Source organism: Peromyscus maniculatus, chromosome 4, assembly GCF_049852395.1.
Source record: "Peromyscus maniculatus bairdii isolate BWxNUB_F1_BW_parent chromosome 4, HU_Pman_BW_mat_3.1, whole genome shotgun sequence".
Taxonomy (NCBI): Eukaryota; Metazoa; Chordata; class Mammalia; order Rodentia; family Cricetidae; genus Peromyscus; species Peromyscus maniculatus.
Genome location: NC_134855.1, coordinates 152,803,051 through 152,812,550, shown reverse-complemented (window position 1 = coordinate 152,812,550; position 9,500 = coordinate 152,803,051). Strand labels below are relative to the sequence as shown.

Genomic DNA, 9,500 nt, shown 5'->3' with positions numbered 1-9,500 from the left:
AAAAACTGGACAGAAGGTACAGGGCTCCCAAGTGCTGTTTATGATTTGAAAAGAAAAGAAGTATGTACGTGTTTCTTCCTCCATCTGTGTGTGTGCATGTGTACCTGTGTGTGTGTAGGTGTGTGTGTGTGTGTGTGCGCGCGCGCGTGCACACCCTGTATCTGTTTCTTCCATCTGTGAGTGCGCATTCATGCCCTGTATCTATTTCTTCCTCCATCTGTGTACATGTGCATAGAGGCCAGAGGTTGATGCCAGGTGTCCTCCTCATTCACTCCCTACCTTAGTTTTTGGGGCAGGGTCTCTCCCTGAACCTGGAGATCACAGATTCTGCTAGACTGGCTGGCTAGTGAGTCCCAGCAATCCTCCTGTCCCTGTCTCCCCTGCACGGGTTGCACATGTGCACCAGCAGGCCTAGCTTTTTAGGGATTCTGGGGATCCAAACTCAGGTGCTCACACTTGTGTGGTAAGTGCTTTGCCCTCCAAGTGGCTGTGCGGCCCAGGTTCCCACCACTGACTCTGTTCACCCTTGACACTTAGCCTGAGCCGCTCCTGTTAACCAAGGCCGCACTTGACATTGGAGGTTTAACAGGCCCTCAGGGACACATTTGCCCACAGCAGAGGGTCTTTAGTGGTATCCGCTGAGGCAGGAATCTTGAGTGAACACTGCTTTCCTCTAACCACAGCCATTTTTGAGGCAGGGTTTTGCTATGCTGCTAGGCTCGCCAAGAGCTTGTGACTGTCTTCCCTGAGTGCTGAGACCACAGGCGTATCCCATCCCACCCTGTCTGTCCATTTTATGTTTTTAAAATTTTACTTCTGTTGCTGTTGTTGTTTGTTTTATTTTGTTTGGGTTTTTGATATTCGGAGCAGGGCTTCTCTGCATAGCCCTGGCTGGCCTGGAACTAGCTCTGTAGACCAAGCTGGCTTTGAACCCAGAGATCCACCTGCCTCTGCCTCCCGAGTGCTGGGACTAAAGGCGTGCGCCACCACCGCCCGGTAGACTTACTTACTTTTGTTTTGTGTGTATGGGTGCTTTCCTGCACATGTGTGTCTGGTGCCCTTGGAGAGCAGGACAGGCCACTGGATCCCTGGGAAGGAGTTACAGACAACTGTGAACCGCAGGGCAGATGCTGGGAATGGAGCCCTGGTTCTCTTTTATAACAAGTGCCCTAGCCGCTCACTGAGCCCTCTCTCCAACCCCCAACTGTCCATTCTTGATTGGGCCCTGAAGAGGCAGACAAGGGGCCACCCTGGAGGCTTTGTGCTGGTTCTCTGAGCAACGGGCCTCCCCTCTACACACTCCACTGTCATCCAAAACCATCCCTTGGCTGGCCACCATCCCAGGCCATGGCACCAGACTTCCAGTCCTGTGTTCCCACCGCCTGGCCTCCTCTGAGCCCCAGGGAACAACACAGAGAGACAGAAAACACAAAGAGGATCTCCGGAAGAATCTGTCCCCAAAGCCATTGCCACACTCGGCTGTAATAACCAGTCAGCTTTTCCACGCTGTTCCCCAGCCCACGGTCTCGTCTGCGGAGTCCAGTACTTTGAAGATCCCTGTCACTCGGGAGGGTGACTCAGAGCCGGGGCTGTGGCTTGTGGGTGTCTTCAGACAAGTCACCAGAAGCCTTGTATTGTCTGAAGATTCTTTCAAACACATCAATAAATCAAACTTGTCCACTGCATGCCCTGGGGAGAATCATCGGGACCTAGAGAAGACAGTGAACTTGGCTCCAAGATCCGCTGCCAAGTCTCAGATCCAGGGCAGCTTGGGTGGGGGCCAGGCTCCTGTTTTTCTGCCACCAAACCCATTTTTTTCCTCAAATGTTTGCCACCCAAGCTGGGAAGCAGGGCATGAATGAGCTGATTCTCAGACAACAGATCTGGGACACAGGACAGGGAAGACACCCTGGCCGTCTGGCTGGCCATGGAGACCCCACTTTTGGGGTCTGCCTGTTAGGGGTTTTGTGTGTGTGACAGAGGGGTGTGTGCTACTGCAAGCACACAGAGGTCAGAGAACAGCGTACAGGAATCTGTTCTCGCCTTCCACAATGTGGGTCCTAGGGATCAAACTTAGGTCATCAGGCTTGGAGGCAAGCACCCTTCCTGGCTGAGTTCTTTTGCCAGCCTCTTTCTATCCTTTTTTAGTTGCTGGATTGACTCCTAAATTGACTTAGTGAAAACGTCTGTAGGATCCCAGTTGATGAGGCTCTGAAACAAAGTGGGAAATAATAAATGATAACAATCCTGCCTGCTTTTCATATGCATGTGCAGGCACACATGGGCGTGCACACATGGGCGTGCACACACGCTCACACAGCAAGGTACTAGCTAGGTGAGACTTGTCGGTAGGATGTGTTTCTGCTCTCAGCCCAGAGGGATTCGGAAATGCAAATCTCATTGGTCCAGTTGCATTAAATGTCCTTTACTTCTGGATTCTTCCAGAAAGATCTGAATAGAGTTTCCTACAGTTAGTGAGATAGCTGAGTGGACTGAGTGCTTGCCCCGAGACCTGAGTTTGATCCCCAGAACTTACTTAAAGGAGGAAGGAGGGGGCGGTAGCGCAGGCTGTCCCTGGTCTGTTTCTGTGCTGTGGCAACGCTGCCCATCACATGTGCAATAATAATAATTAAAATTTAAAATCTTTATCAAATGTCGTTGTCCCACTTAGCTTCCTGTTGCTGTGACAAACACCATAACCAGAAGCAGCTTGGAGAGGAGAGGGCTCATTTGGCTGACATGTCCTGATCACAGTCCATCTCCAGGGAAGTCAGGGCAGGAACTGAAGCAGGGCAGGAACCTGGAGGCCATGGAGGATGCTGCTTCCTGACGTGGTCCTCGTGGCTTGATCAGCCTGCTTTCTTACAGCACTCAGGACCACCTGCGTAGGGATGGCACCCCCCCCCAAGTGAGCTGGGCCCTCGCATGTCAATCACTAACCCAGAGAACACGCACAGACTTGCCCACGGGCCAATCGGATGGAGGCATTTTCTCAGTTGAGGTTCCGTCTTCCCAGATGACTCCAGCTTGTGTCGAGTTGACAGAAAACCAACCAGCACAGTTTCTTACAAGAGCTGGGCATGGTGGTGCATGCTGTAGCCTCAATAGTTGGGTCACTTGGGGTTGGAGACGGGAGAATTCCAAGATCAGTGCTAGACTGGGCTACATAAGAGTCTATCTCAAAAAAGGAGGAAGAGGAGGTGAGGAAGGCAGGCGGGCTTCGTCCAGATCATCCCCCATGTGTAAGTCAGATCTCTCACCTCCTCCTCACTCCCCAGTGGGAGGACACTGAATGAATGAAACATCCTTGTTGAGCCCCTGTGGACAGCTGCTGCTACTTCTGCCATGTTCCTCTTGTTCTCCCTTCCAGGCTCCCAGGACTGACATGTGATAGCATCCCTGGGCCAGGAAGCCGATCATTCCATGAGGAAAAAAAAAAAACTAAAAAGCTTGAATCTCCCCAAAGCCTTCTTTCAGTTAAATAAAATTAGTAACCTAATATTAAATGTAACACAATGCTAAATGTAATTAAATGTAATAGATACTAACATGAAGAATCCAGACAGACACCAACCACATGGAATAGAATCTTATAACATGAGCTACATTGTTATTGCCTGTTTCCTCCTTTAATCGGCTACACCACACACACACACACACACACACACACACACACACACATACACACACACACACACACACACACACACACACACACACACACACACACCCGCCTCCCCTCCACCTCCCAGGCCCCACCCCTGCCTGAGCACATGGTTTCTGCGCTTTCGGGGAGTGTAAGAGTGTGAGTGTGATCCTGTCTGAACTTCTAGAATATTTCCGCTGATAGCAGATTTTGTCCACTGAGGACTTTTGATTTATCTGGAAACCATTTTTGTTGTCACAGGTAAGGACACAGCAGAGGGGGAGGGCAGTGGACACAGCAAACACCCTCTGCACCCAGGACAGCTCCTCTGCCCACACAAAGAACATGCCACTCTGTACACAGTGAGCTAGCGCTGAGAAACCCTGTTCCAGAACAAACTAAAATCGTCATTACAAAACCCACTGGAGCAGGCAGTTTCTCTGCTAGCCTGCAGATTTTCTGGAAATTCAAGGCTTCCCCTGGCCCTTGAAAGACCTCAGAGGTAAGGACTCATTTATCTTGGGAGTTGGCTGAGCATGAGCTGCTCATTAATGCAAATAGAATTCCAACCCTGCCCAGTTCCTCTCCGAACACATAAGGACACACATCCACATCCCTTCATGCCTCAGACCCCCACCTGGGGACAGCCATTTTGTCACAACCATACTTGAGAGTCCTCTGAAATGGACAGAGTTTTGGAGGATGCCGAAGTCACCAGCTGCCACTGTGGCAGAGGCTCCTGGGCCCAGCGCTGTCCTGGAGAGTCTCCAGTTCCAGGCTTCAAAGTGTGATTCTGTCATTTTACATCACAAAGTCTGCAGCTGCCAGCAGAGCCATTTTAAGCTGAGGTCACTGTACTGTGTGATGTCGCTGGCTGACATTCCTGAGCTGTGGCAGTCGTGGAGACAGAGCTGGAAAGGGTTGTGTATGTGTGTGTGTGTGTGGGGGGGGGTGGAGGCGCTGCTTGGCGCGGAAACTTTAGTTCCAAGATGAAAGGTGGGCATTCTGGAGGCCAGCGATGGAGAAGTGCCCCGTGGCCGGAACGGGGTCACTGGGATGGGAAGTCCATGTCTGGTGCGTTTCACAACAGTTTTAGGAACCCAAACCAACTTTGTAGCCATGTGTGACCTCAGGCTGGCAACAAAGGACCATGAGGCTCCTCATAGCACATCTGGGGTTCTGGGAGGAGCTCCCCCCACCCAAGATACAGACATCCCCGTTTTCTTCTGATTGGCCTTAGGCTTCTGGGCCTGCTGTGAGGAGACCATGAGCATTTCCAGGGGTGGAGGAAGCCCCTGGGCAGATAAGCCTGGAAACTGTGGCCATATGGAGTCAGTACAGGGGTGCCCAGCAAATCTCTCTCTCTGTCTCTCTCTCCTCTCCCTCCCTCCCTCCCTCTTCCTCCCCCTTCTCTCTCTCCCCCTTTCTCTCTTATTTCTCTTCCTTATTTTTCCTCTTGACTCCCTCCTTCTCATTTTGTTTTTAGTTCCTAGGGATAAAACCCAGGACTGTGTACACTAGGCAAGCACTAGGCTCAGAGCTGGGTCTCAGCACCCTCACCCCCCAGGGACACGTTCCCAGGGTTAGTAGGGAACGAGCTGGGCCCATGAACAGGAGAGCAGCTGGGGAAATGACTGGGCACATCCTGCGGATGTATCCTGTATCCTAGGTCCCACATGGGCCTGTGGACAGGACAATGAGAAGGAGCCACTCGGCGTGTCTTAGGGTGGTCTTCACCTGGGGACTGTCCTGGAGGCTGCACTCAAGGGCCTCTCTGAGGAGCTGCTGAGACCCAGAAGAAGTGCCTGAGCAGGGACAGGAGGGTGCAGACTGTCCCTGCCAAGGCACAGCCACCTTAGCAGCAGAAGAGACAAGAGAAGAGGGAAGGAGGGTCAGCTAAGGGTCTTAGAGGCTCCCAAGGGGGACAGTAGAGATTAAACCCAGCCCAGCTCACAGGCCGCCCCTCCCCAGCACCTGTGAGGTTACTAGCTGATGGAGGAAGGAGAGCATTTTCTTCAGTGGAGTAGCCATGTGCTCACTCCTGTAAACAGATGCCTACCCATGCTCCCCAAAACCCTGAGTGAACTCCCTGGGGGACACACACACAAAAGTAAAACAGAACAGAACAGAACAGATAGGGCCAGAAGTGGGGGCTGGAGAGGAGGAAAGGGGTGTGGGGGAGGGAGACAAGAGAGGGTATAATTAATACGTTCATAAAAATATACTTTTACAAAAGTTCAGCCCGGGCTGTGGTGGCACACGCCTTTAATCCCAGCACTTGGGAGGCAGAGGCAGGTGGATCTCTGTGAGTTCAAGGCCAGCCTGGTCTCCAAAGTGAGTTCCAGGACAGCCAGAGCTGTTACACAGAGAAAGCCTGTCTCAGGTTTAAAAAAAAAAAAAGTTCCAGACCTTTTTGTCCAATCACCCAGCCCAAGCTTTGAAGTGTGTATTTCAATATAGAGACAATGGAGCCCCCACAGTTACTATTGGGAGGGAGAATGGGTCCTAATCTAGCTCTACAGGAGGCCGTCATGTGGACAGGACACAGGGGCTGGGGGTGGGGGACACTTCCTGGAACCTGCACTGTCTGTAGCCTTGGAGCTGGCAGGGACCTTGACCTTGTGTGCCTGGAGAGTCTGTGACACTGTGGCTGGGTGTGAGGAAGAAGCCCTGGCTGACAGTGACTTGTGCACACACTTTGGGAAATCCTGGCTTGTTGCATCCACAATAAGAAGTCCCATAAAAGCTGGGTGGTAGCGCACGCCTTTAACCCCAACTCTCAGGAGGCAAGGCAGGCAGATCTCTGAGTTCAAGGACAGCCGGTCTACAGAGTGAGTTCCAGGACAGCCAGGGCCACACAGAGAAACCCTGTCTCAAATAACAAACAAAAGAAGCCCCATAAAGATCAATGCTCCGTCAAGCCGTAGGACGGTTCTGGAGAAACTGGCCAGGAGTCATCCAGGGAGGCAGGACCAGGAAACCTTCCTAGTGTGCTCTTGGCGGGTTCTGAAGCCAGTCCCTGGGAGCTTGAGTGAGTGTTAGGCCCTGGAGACTGGCCAGATGCCCCAAGGGCCATTCAGTCCATGCGCTCAGAGGGGCAGGGTGGCCGAAGCATCCCAGCATCAGAGCATTGGGCCTTTGAGAACTCGCAGATGCCACTTGGAGGCTCCAGCCCTCTGCTCCTGAAAACTTGGGTGTGTAATTTAAGTCTTATTAAATAATGAATCTGGGTCAGTGGTAATTTATAGATTACTCTCATTAACTGGATAAAAATAATCACCAACTCAACAGTGAGTCATAACAGCAATTAAAGGGGGGGATAGAGCCTAGTGCTGGGTGGGGTGTGAGGACATGTCTCCAATTATTTCCCAAAGATCCTGGAGATAGGCGAAGAGCAGCAGCATGAACATCGCCCGAGACTTGCTTTTTCTCTCCTTAATTTTTAAGCCCGTCAGGAGAAATTTAATCCATATGTTCAGAATTTGTTTACATCGAAGCCATCAAAACAGTGTTCGTCAGAAGCATTTGAAGTCCAAGAACACTCCAGTCTTCTTTGTTCCAGGCCTTTGGTCTTTGAACGAGGAAGCTGTCTTGTGCCAGATGCCAAGGGGCCGTTCCCACAGGCACGCCGTCCTGCCGTCCCATCTCACCTTGCTCCTGCCCTCTGCCCCTTCACGGGGTGTGAGGTGGGAGGCTGCCTGGATCAACCTTGGGAACCCCTCAAAGGCTGGGAAGTCATCCTGGAAGAGCTGGTCTACCCAGAAGGGAGGAGAGAGGCCAGTCACACAGAACAGTGGGGCTTGGCTCTCCGGGCACTGAGTGCTTGCCAGATGTGCTGCTGACTCCACAGCTGGCCAAGGCAGGCATGCCTGTCATCCCCATTGCATAGACAGGGCAAACTGAGGAGCTGCACACTAGACTTGAACACTCCAGATACCTAAAGTCCCGAGAGCCCACACAGGAGGCTGAGTGGGCAGGATTGCTGGGTATGAGATGCTTCAGGCTTGACTGATGGTGACTCACGTGGACAGGTGACCACCACAGAGCTGAGGTCACACCCTGGTGTGCATCCCTGTCTCTCCTTGTGCCCTCCCTCAGTTCTTCCCATGTTTACAGATTTAAACACCTCAGGACTGTAGCCCAGCTGGTGCGGTGTGTGCCCAGCATGCACAAAGTCCTGTAATCCCACCACTTGTAAAGTGGAGGCAGGGGGATTAGATGTTCAAGGGCATCCTTGGCCATACAGCAATTTTGAGGCAAGCCTGGGCTATACAAGACCCTCTCTCAAACAAACAGGTGGCTTTCCTAGGACTGGTCTTGGAGGTGTCTTTCTTTTCAATAGATACTGAAAAGCTGTGTCCGTACAAGGACCGTTGTACAGCATGTATAACCTGCATTTAGCTGACTTCCTCATCACCAAAGGTGCTTTCTTGATGTCCCTCTGTGGCTACAGAATCCCCCCGTCATGGCATTTCCCTAACGCCAAAGGGATGTCACCTCAAACGGTACCTGCCACTGTACCTATGAGTGACACACCAGTCCCCACACTTTGCTGCTTGGGTCAGGACAGAGGGACGATTGGGCATAAGACCTGAACCACATGTGTTGGCCTCACTTTCAACTCAGCCCAGGGCTCCTGTGAAGTCTCCCAGCCTGAAGCAGCCAAGCCTCTGCCAGGTGGCAGACATACTCAGAGCTCAGACCCGTGTGTACTCACCCCAGCACCTCCTGTGGATGGATGTGAGTGGGACACTCCCCTCACCCATCCTGTGAGAAATGGAGCCTGCAGATCATGTGGCATGGATCACACCATGGTGTCCTCTTGGTCAGAGCGGGGAGGCCGAGGAGAACTGCTGTGTCTGTGTCTGTTACCATAATAATGCCACAAAGTAGGGGGCTTGAAGCCACAGGAGCCCAGGATCAGGGACCCCTCTGCCTTTCTCCCGGGGTGGGGGTGGGGTGCTGGGGATGGTTTCTTCCCCATGTGTAGTGTCCTTCTTGTCACCACACCGCCCTGAGCCCGCTCCGCTGCTTCTTTTCTCTGGTGGGAGCACTGGGACACTTGATACGATCTGTGTTCCAAATATGCGGCACTTGGGGCCCAGGTGGATGTGTTCCCTGGAGGGTATAACTTCACTGCTATTCCGCCCGACAGAGCCCTCGTGCGGGAGGGGTCAGTTCAGCGGAAAGCTGAGAGGAGATAAGGCAGCTGTTGGGGGCAGAGATGAGGCAGGAGTCGGATGGCCAGTGCGGCCACGAAGGCCTGACATGAGGCTGCACAATTAGCCCGTGGGAAATAAAACAGTTGGCAAAGAGAACAGTTGGAGAGCCCCTGTGGAGGCCAGCCCAAACTAGTCACGGCCACTGATTCAGGGCAGAGGCACACCACAGTGTCTGCAGGTCACCTGTGGCTCCTCATGACACTGACGCACACCCCTGGGTGGAGACAGGTGATGGGTGAAGGTGTATACTGAACTGCAAGTGACAGGACCAAAAGCCAGCACCATGCAAATGAGTCTCTATGCAAATGAGCCTCTATGCAAATGAGCCCCCTTCCCAAAACTCTGCTCTCTAATCTAACTTGACCTGGGCTCCGGCTAGTCCCTCCCTTGAAGCCTGTCCTTTCCTAACAAACTGTCACTGCTTCTACCTTTACCCATGTGTCTCTGGAATCCCTCCAGGGCTGCCTACAGAATCCCGATATCCACAGGTATCAGAGGGAGGGGCTGCCATGGCCTTAGCATCCCCCCACCCCTCCCTCCCTTAGCTGAACTAACAGCAGCATGAGTTACCCGGCTTTGACACCACTCTGGGTCCTGTGGTGACGCTGGGCGGTAGTCTAAGGCTAGACAGG

General features: G+C 52.5%; 1 long non-coding RNA gene across 1 annotated transcript; it reads right to left on the bottom strand.

Moving 5' to 3' along the window:
* Window positions 1-2,629: 2,629 nt before the first annotated feature.
* On the bottom strand, window positions 2,630-4,590 carry LOC143273081 (uncharacterized). Its single transcript, XR_013050965.1, has 2 exons — window positions 3,261-4,590; window positions 2,630-3,174 (listed from the first exon to the last, which is right to left on the bottom strand). It is a non-coding gene; the product is annotated as an uncharacterized LOC143273081 (long non-coding RNA).
* Window positions 4,591-9,500: the final 4,910 nt, after the last annotated feature.